Consider the following 15,044-nt stretch of genomic DNA (forward strand, 5'->3'; position numbering starts at 1 on the left):
ACAATGTTGTGTTTAGTTTCTTCTGTACAGCAAGTGAATCAGTTTTGCATATACATATATCCACTCTTTTTTAGATTCTATTTTCATATAGGCTGTTACAGAGTATTGAATAGAGTTCCCTGTGCTATACAGTAGGTTCTTATTAGTTATCTATATCATATATTGTAGTGTGTATATGTCAATCCCAATCCCCCAATTTATCCCTTCTGCCCCCCTTTCCCCCTTGGTAACCATAAGTTTGTTGTCTACATCTGTGACTCTATTTCTGGTTTGTAAATAGGTTCATTTGTAACATTTTTTTAGGTTCCACATATAAGCAATATCATATGATGTTTGTCTTTCTCTGTCTGGCTTACTTCACTCAGTATGACAATCTCTAGGTCCATCCATATTGCTGCAAATGGCATTATTTTGTTCTTTTTTATGGCTGAGTAATATTCTATTGTATATATGTACCACACTTTGTTTATCCATTCTTCTGTTGATGGACATTTAGTTTGCTTCCATGTCCTTGCTATTGTAAATAGTGCTGCAGTGAACATTGGGGTACATGTATCTTTTTGAATTATGGTTTTCTCCAGATATATGCACAGGAATGGGATTGCTGGATCATATGGTAGCTCTATTTTTAGTTTTTTAAGGAACCTCCATACTGTTCTCCATAGTGGCTGTATCAATTTGCATTCCCACCAACAGTGTAGGAAGGTTACCTTTTCTCCACACCCTCTCCAGCATTTATTATTTGTAGACTTTTTGATGATGGCCATTATGACTGGTGTGAGGTGATATCTCCTTGTAGTTTTGATTTGCATTTCTCTAATAATTAGTGAGGTTGAGCATATTTTCATGTGCCTCTTGGCCATCTGTATGTCTTCTTTGGAGAAATGTCTATTTAGATCTTCTGCCCATTTTTTGATTAGGTTGTTTGTTTTTTTGATATCAAGCTGCATGAGCTGATTGTATATTTTGAAGATTAATCCCTTGTTGGTTGCTTCATTTGCAAATATTTTCTCCCATTCTGTGGGTTGTCTTTTTGTTTTGTTTATGGTTTCCTTTGCTATGCAAAAGCTTTTAAGTTTAATTAGGTCCCATTTTTTTAATTTTTGTTTTTATTTTCATTACTCTAGGAGGTGGATCAAAAGATCTTGCTGCAATTTATGTGATTTATGTCAGCGACTGTTCTGCCTAGGTTTTCCTCTAAGAGTTTTTTAGTATTGGTCTTTCATTTAGGTCTTTAATCCATTTTGAGTTTGTTTTTGTGTATGGTGCTAGAGAATGTTCAGATTTCATTCTTTCACATGTAGCTTTCCAGTTTTTCTAGCACCACTTATTGAAGAAACTGTCTTTTCTCCATTGTATATTCTTACCTCTTTTATCATATATTAGGTGACCATAGGTGCGTGGGTTTATCTCTGGACTTTCTATCCTGTTCCATTGATCTGTATTACTGTTATTGTGCCAGTACCGTACTGTTTGGATTCCTGTAGCTTTCTAGTATAGTCAGTAACTTAACAAATGCAATTAAAAAAAAATAAAATTTTTTTTACTTAACAAATTTGTAAACAAAATAACGTTAATACTATATTGGTTGGGAAGTAATGTGGAATAAGCTTTGTGGAAGGTAAGTTGTTTGTATATACCAAGATCTTTAAAAATGTATATGTCATTTTACACAGAAATTACATTTCTAGAAATTTGCTTTAGTGTAATAGAGATATGTATACAGATATTATAAATATCTTCTTCACAAATTTACTTTCAATGGCAAAAGTTTGAAAATACCCTAAGTAGATAACAATGGAGAATATGATCAGTAAACTATATAACCATTAAATATTGTGTTATTAGAAGAATATTTGAGAATTTCAAAGTGCTTTTGGACTGCATACCTGCTTTTTTCTAGTACATGCTTCTATCCTGATATAAATAGTGACAGATGATGCTGGAATGGTTGATGACCATATGCAAAAAAATGAACCTCAATCTTACCTCAATTTTTGTTAAAATGGAAAGTAATTTAAAATAGACCCCAATTTAAGAGATAAAACTGTAAAGCTTCTAGAAGAAAACATCAGAAATCTTGGGTTTAGTAAAAATTACTTAAAAATGAAGCACAAACTATAAAAGAAAAATGTCAATATTAGACCAAAAAATCCATTTGCAATTTGAAAGATATTATGAAAATGAAAAGGTAAACCATAGGTAGAAATTATTTGCAAAGTATATATCCAACAAAGGACTTGTGTTTAGAACATATAAAGATCTCTTAAAACTTAATAATAAAATACTCAATTAAAAATGGATGAAAGGTTTGAACAGGCACTTCACCAAAGAAGACATATGGGTGGCATATAACACGTGAAAGGAAGCTCAACATACCACTACAGATACCACGTCATACCACTGGAATTGTTAAAACTAAAAAGACTGATGATACCACTGATTATGGGAATGCCAAGTGGCATAAACACTTCGGAAAACAGATTGGTAGTTTCTTTTCTTAAAAAGATACACATCATTTTTATGGTAATATTGCCAAGCGTGTATAGCTTATTCCAATCATAAAAAAAACTTTAGAGAAACCCAAATTAGGGAATATTCTACAAAATAACTGATCATACCCTGCAAAAGTGTCAAGGTCATGGGGAAAGGCAAGACTAAAGACCAGTTTCAGACTGGAGGAGTCAAAGAGAAATGACAACTAAATGTGATATAGGTAAGGTCCAAGAAGAGAAAAGGTTATCAGTCAAAAAACTGGAGAGATTTAAGAGAGATCTTATTTTACTTAATATATTGTACCAATGTTAACTTCTTGCTCTTGATAATTGCACTAACTTTATGAAAGATGTTAATATTAGGGCAACTGAGTGAGAGATATAAGGAAACTTTTGTACCCTTTTACAACTTTTCTATAAGCTTAAAATTCAAAAAAGAAAAGCTACAGATTTTTGTGGTTAGAGTATTCTAATTTAGAATGTCAGATAAAAATTTGAACAGACTTTCAAAGATCTAGTGTCATCCAATAATGCTAAACAAATATTAGCTATTCATAAATTTATCTAGTCATGTTAGTATAGTCGTTATAATTTGGTACAAAACATAATTTAAGGTTACAATAGAAAAGTAAATTATACATCTATTGTGTGATCCAGCCATTCCATTCCTAGGAGAAATGAATGCATATGTTGATACAAAGACTTGTACACTAATGTTCATAGCAGCTTAGTTTGTAACAGTCTAAACCTGGAAATCTGTATATAAGCAAGCAAAAATATGTATAATTTAAAATGTATCAGTTATATCTCAACACTGTTTATCAATGGTATTTTTTAATCTCTTAAACTAGAAAGTTCTGGGTCAAGTAGATAAACTGGATTCCCAGGTTAAAATTTGTAATTTATGTCTGAGTCACCCAATGCCAAGTTCTAGTTTTCTGAACATACTTATGTGTTACATATTATAATAATCTGTGTGTGTTTACTTATATTTTTTCATACAGAGATTTAAAATGCTTAATTATTTAAAGGTTGTAGTATTTGTATTTTTAGAAACTATGTTCAAATAAGCATTTAGTGCAATTCATTTTTATTTTATCAAGAATTTTTTTTGATAACTAAGATCTTTACAAGAATTAGTTCTCTGTAGGAATCAATTGACTGGAAAAGAAGAAAATTCCAAATTTAGAAGTTTTATGCTGACATTTACTCATTTTTATCCCAAATGGTCTTGTGAATCTCAAATTTATCGTACTTTTTTCTTTAATGATTTAATTTAATCTCAATGAACACCAAACAACTTAAAAACATATGTGATTGAGAGATTCATATTCTGTTTAGTTTTTAAGTTTAGTGAAAAATAACCCCAAAAACTAAAAGACTAGTCTATAAACGAAAGCTTATAAGGCATATGGGAATACACTTAGAAAAAGATTCTGAGAATTGGATCTGATCTTTTGGATACTGATGTGTCAACAAATCATTACCCTGTAGCACTGCGTGATTCCTACAGTTCTCTTTGTCCTCAGATGACATGTTTGAGTTCCAGTTTTAAGACCTAGTTTTCATTATGCAGAGTTTTCATTCCAAATTAACTAAGCATTGGACTACATAATTATAATGTCTAAAATTCCCCCCCCCCCCCAATTTAGCCTACTCATATGTGACCTTCACAGCTTGAACTTTTTCAGTAATTCATCACACTCTTCACTTAGGGACAGTTTCTTTTTCTCAAAGTTACTCATATATTAATTTGGAATTGTCTTTATGAATACATTTGTTTACTTACTTTATTTTGAATTATCTTTGCCTGTCAGTAAATATTGTGACCATCCTATGATGTTTGACTGAAAAAATATTTGAGTTTTTCAAAAACTATACTAAAATACTTATTCAAATGAACATTGTCCTTTAAAAGTAATACCTATTGAAAGTTCACCTATTTCAATTTTATTGCCATTATTATGAGTATTTTCAAACTCCTGTTTTAAAATTATCTGCAAAGGCAATGGTTTATTAAAAAACCAAAAATCTGTTTTTAATAATCTTTATCTTCTGTTTTAAATTATTAGAATATAATAAAATATTAATAGTTGGAGCAATGTAAGTAATTTTGATATAATATTTCATTATATACAACATATCTATTCTATTTTAAAACTGCCTTCTTTTTAAAAGTTAAAAAGTATTTTAAAAGATAGAAGTATTATAGAAAGCATTTCTATATATATATAGAAATATATATAGAAAACGTTTCTAGTTTATAGAAAACAATTTCCTAAGATGAGTTTGTTTTGAAGAGAAATACTCTTTTAGAATAAATTCTAGAATATTTAAAAGTCTAATTAAATAACAGTCAGTTCCGATGATATGATATGTGGTGCTGCAAGGAATCTAAAAAGGTAATTTTGTCCAAACAGTTCTGAGGAATTTGGAGTATTTAAAAATAAATATTCCCTAACTAAATGCCTATAACATTTAAGTCTGTTCATAAATCTATCTATACATCTATCTAAATTATAAAACGTATATATACATACATGTATGTGCATGAGTTTATATAGCAAGTAAAATTGTGTCTGAATAAATGTAAAACACAACATGTTTATATTTCCCTATAGGTCTTTTTTTTCTTTTATAATATTATTTGTAAATTTGACTTACTTTTATGGTTGTATAAGAGCCACAGGTACAAGGAGTTGATAAATATATACAAACATAAAATAACTAAGAGTAAAATAAAAATAGTTTAAGTCTAGTGGAAGCCCCTCCAGGCAGCTCCCACATCCTTTGTTGGCCTCACTGATCACTGAGCACACCTTTGCTTGCCGGCACCTATAGGTATTTTTTCTCAGTCTTTGGTCTGAACCATGTTTTATATAAACCTCATTAGGATTAGAGAGATTTGGATTTCAAAACCTGGTGTTACTATCTCTTAACTGGGTGATCTTGACCACATTGTGTGAATAGTGAGTCTTAGATCTGCACTTGTACATTGGAAATAATACTTTATTTGAGGACTGAATAAGAGATTAGTATTCATTGCCTGACAGAGTATTGACTAGATAGCACACATTCAACATACTTCTCTCTGTACCCCTATCGCTTTTGTTTTCACTCATATCCAACATGGCCAATATTTGTATTTGGATATTTCAACTCCAAGACTGTTTACTTTTAGTGAAATTGGCCTTGCTTTCCAGAACATTCCCTCCCTTCTTTCGGATAGTTGTTTGTGTTTTAGCAACTTTCTGCTGAAAATTTTACTAGGCTTACATTTGTCTTTTATTATACAAAATTGTACAAAGAGAAAAAAATCCAAATCTTATTAAAAGATTTGTGAAAATGTTTGGAAACGGAAAGAAGTGAAAATGACTAATATAAAAGTTTTCTGAAGGAAAATTATCTAAAGATGAATGGAGTTTATTAGTAGATAAAAAAAGTAGCATTAACATTCTCATACCAATGTGACTTTTAAAAAAGCTATAGCCTGAACATATAGTTTCTACTACATAATGCAGTAGTTTAATTGATCCCTTCAGGCCTTTTATGAATCTACAAACTTAGGGCAAATGTAATTTATGGAGGTATTAAAATTAATTTGACACCAAAATAAACTCTGCATCATTAGTATAGTAACATCTACTGTGAACTGCTCCAGACCTGTAAAACCGAAGCTATGGTAATTGATAATGAATGATAATTGCTGAAGTACAGATCATATATTGTATGCTAATGAACATATTTTCTCCCTATTGATTGCTTAAGCTAGCCTCTAATCCACTTTTTTGAGTCTCTTTAGCTCAGAAATAAACCCTTTCATATCTACTTAACAGCTAAACCAAACTTACATAATAAAACTTACATAATAAAAATAGAAATGCTTCATAAAGCTCTTAACACTTATTTGCACTGGTGCCTTCACTCTGTGTAGGCTAGTGGTTTTTCCTTGAAGCATATTTGTTAAGTTGCATGTTTTCTAGATATATATTCATATCACAAGTTAATACCCTTTTGAATTTTCACTAACATTTTATCTCCAACGAAAAGTTTTGTAACACTGCCTAGGGCCCTCACTGAAACACTTCTCTAAATCTTTTTAAGTATATAAGGAAGCAGAATCCTTCAAGGTAATAGCGTTGTTCTGGTAATAGAGCTGAACTGCCAAATTAGTTCCCTTAGTTTGTACATAAAAGTAAAACGATCTCTTTATTTTAGCTCCTCAATTTAATCACTGATACTAGTAGGTAAATTTCTCTGGAGGACTGATGAAAAAATTTCCTAAACTGACATGAAGTATTACATATATAACATGAAATTCAGAACAGAAAAAGTTGTGCTGTACTTTGGTTGCTAGGCAGTTGGCTATTGTTGGTCACTGTTATTCCCTCCTGTATTATAACTCCTAAGGCATGATTCAGATTAGGCCTGAAAGAATTTATTTGCATAAATAAATGAAACTGAATTCTAGAGTCATGTATATTTCATCTACGATTATTTTCACAAACATATTTACGTGCATTGTACAAACTCGAGATTTTGCGACTTGGATTTTTGATTTTATGTTATGTTGTGAGCATGTTCTGTTAAGTACTTTTTGAAAAAAAAAACTGAATGATTATGTTACTCTATCATACAAGGACTCTTTATACATAGATTGCTTTCCAGAAAGGTTTATCCTACTTGCATTTTTATTAGTAGTGCATATTAGTTTATCGCAAAATATTTCCCAACATTGACTATTGCCTTTTAAAAATTATTTGCAAATTTTCTAAGTAAAAAGGAATATCCCACAATTACAGTTTGCAAATTTTCATTTATGGGTATCTGTATGCTATATATTGTTTATAACTCGTATATAGTGCTTTTTTTTTTTTGAGAATATGTCCTCTATTCATTTTATATCAGGTTAAAGTATTTTAAACCTATTTTTGATATATATACTCTTCAGGTTTTTTTTAAAGATACAAATCTTTTTTACATATTACCTTCCAATTCTGTTTATGTTTGCATGGGTAGAGTTTCTATTATGTAACATAACTGTATTATATATGATTATAAAATACAGCAGTTTTTCTTCCAGTTTTGAGATATAATTGACTTACAGTACTGTATAAGTTTAAGGTATACAGCATAATGATAATCATTAAATGATTATCATATTAAGTTTAGTGAACATCCATCATCTCATATGGAGGGGGGAGGGGAAATTGGATGAAGGCAGTCAAAAGGTACTACAAACTTCCAGTTACAAGATAAATAAGTGCTGAGGATGTAATGTACAACATGGTAGATATAATTAACATTGCTGTATGTTATATATGAAAGTTAAGAAAGTAAATTCTAAGAGTTCTCATCACATTAAAATATTGATGCATTTTAATTGTACAGATTTTATCTATATTTCTAACAAAAATCCTATATTAGATCTAGGATTAAACTCTTGGGAAAGTTTAATAAAAGAATAAGGATATCATTTTAAAGGGATGGTATAGATTCATTATTTTGATTCCTGTCTATCAATATTTTGAAATGTCTTAACAATCCCTATAAAGTTCTTACTTCTCAGTGAAACCTACTCTAGTTCTTTATTGAATATTGTAGTCCGCCAGCCCCAACCCCACCTTGCCTTATTCTGTTCTGTTATTTCTTATTCTCCTTACTTTATTCAATTTTTCCTTTTTCTCATGACTGTTACTATCTAACATTCTACATACAGGCATACCTCATTTATTATGCTTTGCAGATATTGCTGTTTCTTTTTTTTTTTTTTTTTTTAACAAACTGAAGGTGTGGCAACCCTACTTTGAGTGTCTCTTGACACCATTTTTTTTTTTCCCAACAGCATTTGCTCGCTTCATGTCTCTATATCACATTTTGGTAATTCTCTCAATATTTCAAACTTTCTTGTTACTATATTTGTTATGGTGATCTGTGATCAATGATCTTTGTTACTACTATGACTTAACTGAAGTCTCAGATGATGGATAGCCTATTTTAGTAGTATTTTAAAATTAAAGTATGTACATTGATTTTTTTTTTGACATAATGCTATAGCACTTAAATGGACTACAGTATAGCATGAACATAACTTTTATATGCACTGGGAAACAAAACATTTGTGTGACTTCACTTATTGATGTTCATTTTGTTGTTGTGGTCTGGGATGGAACCTACAATATCTCTGAGGAATGCCGGTAATTTAAATTTTACATTTATTATTCATGCCCTATCACTCCCATTCCTCACTACAGTGTCAGCTCAGGATAGGTATCAGTTTTGTTGTCTGTATCCCTAGAGCTGAACTTGTAGAAGCAGTAAAATGGTGGTCACCAGGATCTGGGAGGTGGGAGACTTGGGGAGATGTTGTTTAAGGGTACAGTCTTGAAACCAATAGATAAGTCCTGGTGATCTAATGCACAGCATAGTAATTATAGTCTACAATACTGTATTCTGTACTTTAAAGTTGCTAAGAGACTAGATCTTAAATGTTTTCACCACCAAAAAATGATAATTATGGGATGTGATAGAGGTGTTAGCTAACTCTACAGTGATAATCATATATAAATGTATCAAATCAACACATTGTACATGGTAATTGACATAACATTGTTTACATTTATATCAATAAAAAAGAGCCTGTGACATATTAAAGCTACTTATCTAAAACCTAGCAAAAATGAATGAAACTTTAGTAGTTTTTAAAATTGTCTAACTGCATTCCAAAAGGAGAGATTACTGAAAATGTAAGAGTATTTGAATAACTTATGTCTTGACCTACAAAATTCCTGCGAAGTTTAAGAGATCCCCAAATGGAATCTATTATGCCTTACAACCCTGGTGAAAGACTGATTAACCCAGAACTTATATTGGATTCTAGTTGCATAACTCTGCCATGAAATAAAGTTTTAATGAATGAAGCCAATTTTATTATTCAGATCTAAAATTTTATAATCTATTAAATTTTACTTTATAATCAGTTCGTGTGGCTTTAGTCATTCAATTCAGGAGAAGAATGATATTTGAGGACTCTTCAAACATTTTGTCAAATTGTAGTGCGTCTTGCAAGAAAAGTTTATATTGTTGAGTGATGTTACACCATTTAAATTTTCATGTACATGGAAGATGACTAACATCTAGGAGAGGAATTGGAAAGTAGGTTGATGGTTAGCCAGCTTGTAAAAGTACTTTATCTACTTTACAAATACTTATTTATAAGGGAACAGTTATTTAAAAACAATTCTTAGATCAGAGAAACTCCTTTTGTGTGATACATTAAACAAATGGGTAGCTGTTCAATTCAAGTGAAGTAGTGAGTTATGAATACTTTTTTCTAAAGCTTATGGAATATGTAAAATTATTTCTCTAATACGGGAAAAAATGAAACATAATGGTCTTAATTGAATTGGTATGTAAAATTCTTACTGTAAGAAGAACTTGGTAGGATATGGATTAATGTCAAGTTTTGCAGAACAAATCCAGCAAAACACTTTTTTCATCAAAGACCCCAAAATACTCTCTTCACAGCAGTGTGCAGCTGGGTAACAGTTTGTTCACAAGTTTAGATGTTCTATTTATGAAATTATGGTCCCAGTATTCCTGCAATATCCAGATAGGTTTTCACAAATAATGTTATGTATGGAATGGAAACTAGAACAGAGAAAGGGGGCCAGTATTTTAGAAAAAAGAATCACGAAACTAATTTTTGGACCTCATTTTCTAGAGTAAGCCATTTGGAGCTCACTTATGTTATTAAACACAGGAGCTCACTTTTCCAGAGAGAAATAGAGGAAAGTAAATGGTAAGGCATTTTGAATAGATGTTTTTGTGCTTTTAGAATGCACATATTTCTTTATTTGTTAAAAATGAGTTATATTTATCAGATTTCAAAAACTTTGTTTAGAAGAATCCTTTGTTCACAAAGCCTTTGTCCGCAAAAAATGGACTGGGAATATGATTTATGTAGCTGGGATTAGCTTCCTGTATTAGCTTATTTGATGGGTTAGTGGCCTGAAGAAACTTAGTCATTGTTGGGAGATAAACATGTGGATCTTTGCATGTCTTGGTAACAGAAGCACTGACTATATTTGTTCCAGACTGTCTTTTCAAGGTGGGTTGTTCTGTGAACAGGAAGATAGTGTCTCACACTGGAGCAAAGGAAAGGTTTGTTTACAGCCTTGGAAATAGAGATAGCATCTCCCTCCCGAACACAGGCCAGCTGTACTTACTGTTCAGGAAAATAAAGATAATGTTGCCTTCTGGAGCAAATGAACAAGCATGCTTTCTGCATTATAAAATATTTGAGTTCCCTAAGTTCAGAGTTGCCTTCCTATAATGCAATTCACAGTATACAGGTGTCACCTGGCATTCTATTATGCTGTAAGAGTTGGAACTCAGGAAAATGGCACAAGAACATTCTTATACTCTGGGCACTGCTGTTGCTGTGAGTTTTAATAAAGTTCTTTGCTTCTGACCCAGGAGTTTCATGTCAGCTTCCAGCATCCATGAAACTGTGGCAGGCTAACATGTTAGCATTCAAGTAAGGTAACCTCTCAGATCTTTTGACAGTTTTAACGACAAGGGTCAGAGCTGATAGAGACACTGCTTTCTGGAAGAGAAAGGATAAGCACCTTATGGTGCAGTTAATGGGCCTTGAAAGAAATCCTTTGTATTTGTAGCGAGCATGTTGAGCAACTTTAGGTCAACTAGGCAACAAATGACTATTTCTGGATAGTAAGGAGAATTTGAGCATGTGGTCCTAGGTCAAATGTCAGGAAATTGGTTCAAAGACAGCTGCTCGAATTGCAGTGTCATGTCATCAATACAGTATATTATAACATTTGAAATCTGTATCAAATCCAACTCTTTTCTAATCAAATTATGAGAGTAAGCTGGGGGCAAACCAGTAAATGTAAATTGGGACCCACCCCATGTGAATACATATTGCATGAGACTCTTAAAAGTTGGGATTGAATAAAGGCATTAGCAAAATCAGTCACTGAGAACCAGTCCCCTCTGGCTCGTTACACCTTTTCTAGTATTTCTAGTATCATGTCCGGAACTGCTGAGGCTGTGTATGGTACTACTTCTTTCAGACTGTGATAATCTGTAGTAAGTATCCATTAAGCCATCTGCCTTTTTCACAGAACACATAGGGCTTTAATACAGAGAATTAGTTTGTATCTCTACTCCAACCTCTGCTGATTGAAGAATAAAGGTGATAAGATGTGAGGCCAAGGTCTTGCTGTCTCAAGGGGGAACAGAGGCCACAGGCACCCGAGTATGCTGGGGAGATGAGGGCTCAAACTTTTATGACTTAGATATAGGCACCCAAGTCACATTCCTACCATTGGGGGATGGGTACTCCCTAATTCAAATAATGTGGTTTGGGTAGGGTTCAGTTAGGAAGGGAGGCTAACATTTCCTTGTGGGCACTTTGGTATAATTCTATGTATTGTTGTTGTGGCTTCTACATCTGAATGAATAGTAGGAATTGATGTTTCATACTGTACTTCTCTATCCTATGAGAGTCAGTAGGGGATCTCCCAATTTGAGAGAGCCACATTAGGCAGGGGGAGTTAACATCTTTGGGGTTCCACAACCCTGATGACTCCTTTCAGGTACTAGTGTTTGTGACTGGGGATTTTGTTTTATGGAGTCTCTGGCAAAAGGAGACAGCCTTTACCAGTGGTACCCATGAGGGTTTTGGACTCTTGCCTCCCCGACAGTGTTATCTGGTAAACCCCTTTTGAAAAGCAGCTTTTAGTTTTTTACTGGCCTCTTGTTGAAACTTAATACCTTCCCAGGACACTTACTGATTCTCTAGCCTGTTATTCCCTTTTGGGGTTGGTCAACTTGGACTCAGTGACTAACAAGGTGGGAAGGGTCTAACAAGCCTTGCTTGTCAAATGGAAATAGCATATTTAAGATGCTGCAGTCCTTGCTGCCTGGCCTGCCATTTGCAAAACTACAGACTGGCAGATTAAAGATGTTCCTCTTTGAGGCCACGAACTGTAGAAACAAAGAGAAGCTGCAGGTCGAACTGGCTGGCTCATGCATATAAGTGACTCATTTTAAGGGATCATTATTTGATGAAATTGACTAGAATTAAGATGCTGATCAAGCCTGCACTGTCCAGGTTGCCACTGTTGCTGCCTGGATACAACATCATACTGCACAGGGTCACACATCTGTCATCATAGACTGCACTCAAGTAAAGGACTCTACATTTCTGATACCCCCGTAGTCAGATTTGTGGCTCCTGCCGAAAGTTGACCCGTTTGACTCACAGTGCGGGAGCCCTCACTATATAGGGCGTGGCTTCTGCTGCCTTGGCAAATTGAAAACGTCAGATTTTGACTTCTCTTTAGGCTTTCAGTGTGGCTTCACTGCTGTTGACACCTTTTCAACTTATGGTGTGGCCGTTCAGTCTCATCAGCTGACCCTGACCATACTGTTGTGGTACTTGAAAATTATCCATGTCATATTTTCAGCTTTCTGGATCATTTGCAGAAAGCAGTACTCCTTTTATAGCAAGCACTCAAAAATGGGTTTTATAGTCAAGATATTTGATAGACCTTCCAAACTCCCTGCCATCTATATGCATGTGGTATAACTTTCAAATGGCATCCTCAAAATTCGACTCAGAACGATTTCTATTTGAAATTCTATTTGAATCTATTCAATATTTATTCGACTCAAAACTATTTCTCACCTCCTCTCCTTGTCCATACATCTTAGTAATGAACTTTGGTGATTAAATGTATCTGTCCCAACATAAGTTATTTGCTCTTGACTGCTTCCTGGGGATATGATCGGAACAAAAATGGTAGTGGCTTATGTAAACTGATTTTAAAAATTCAAAATTCCACCCTGACTGTATCTGTGTAAGAAGGGTTTTTCTTTTCTTTTACTGCAACCCTGGTCGGTGCACTGCCTGGATGGTATTCTGTCAGAAGGGATGCTTTAGGGATTCAAACTTAATTCTATTTCAGTCACCTAGATTCTCTTGTTACATTGACATGGTCCTAGATCTTAAGTGTGATGACCACTTGGTAGAGCAGTATCTCAGTAAGTCCCTACACAGTGGCTCCTACAGATTGAAATGGGTCTCTGTAAGTTTGATAAAAATTCTCTTGACCTTTCTGGAATGATCCTTCTGGATGAGTGGTCTGGGTGCACGTAGGGAATTAAAGGAAGAAAGTTGAAATTGTAGCTACTGGCATGGTACACACTGATTTTGTAGAGGTGAAAGGAGCTTCCTGGAGGAAGCTGCAAGATACTCATAAATAGTGAGTCATTTATGAGCATCTTGCAGCCAGTATTCCTACAATAGGAGTAATGCGATAAGAAAGAGTGGTAGAAAATTTGTCCCTGACTTTAGCTAACTAATCAATAACACCACATTGGCTCTGAAAGATGTTGGTTAGTGTCAACTCATTGGTCAGAGTTGTTAAGCATGAATTCTAGAGGTACTCCTTGTGGGCCAAAGCAGAAACTGTATAACCATCAGTACAATGTACTGAGCCTGGATTTATACCTCAGATGATATGGAAAGACCACTACAGAAACTTAAGGAGAAAGCCACCTGGCTTTCTATAGTATCTCTTGATGGTTGAGATAATTTGTTCAGCTGTAGGCCTCACCCTGTTTCTTAGGTCCTATGGAGGCTCTTAATTCAATGCTGTATGAGAAACGTAATGAATTTGGTTCCAGCATCTGTCAGTCAGGTGAATCAGAGTAGTGCATTTACTGGAAAACTCACCAGAAGCCAGAGAGCATAGAAACTTGGGGTGGATATTTTTGGGAGGTAATTCTCCATGGGCTTCTCACATTGCTACACATACCTTTTCAAGGACAGTCGTGTTGTGATAGCCTTGGAAGATAAAGAGTGTTGTCATCTGGAATGGAGGGGAGGGTTAGTACAATCCTTGTGAACCTGTCCAGTATAAAAAAAGACAGTGTTACCCTCAGAGCAAAAGGCTGGCATGCTTATTGGCCATTATAAAGGTTCAAATTTGCTAAGCTCAGGGTTGCTTCTCAGTTAAGCAATACATCTGGCTTTTTTGTATTGCCTTATGGAAACTGGAGCTTAGGGAATTGGTGCAAAAACTTCTGATCCTCTGTTACTGCTATTGCAGTGTCTCTGACCAAGGATTTGTGTCTTCTGCCAGGTTCTACGAAACTGTGGTAGGTTAACTTGTTAGCTTGCCAGTAGGTTAAACCTTAGACACTTGGCCAGTTTTTGGTGGTGATAAGGCAGCCCATTGACTGTCTTGACTCCCCCAGTTTTGTGATTTCTTTTTCTTACCCTGGATACACATTAGAATCATCTGGGGAGCTTTTAAAAAAATAATTATGCCTTTGATTTACTTAAGACGATTGAAAATCAGATTCTCTGAGGGTAGGATATGAGCATTGGTAATTTTAAATGGCTCCCTAAATAATAATGTGCAATCAGGAAAATCACTGAGTAAGCCCTTACCCTTAGAGCTGAATACATAAAGTGTTTGCTGTGTAATTCAGCATTATTCTGTACTCCGTCATCCA

This window comes from Orcinus orca, chromosome 7, assembly GCF_937001465.1.
Source record: "Orcinus orca chromosome 7, mOrcOrc1.1, whole genome shotgun sequence".
NCBI lineage: Eukaryota > Metazoa > Chordata > Mammalia > Artiodactyla > Delphinidae > Orcinus > Orcinus orca.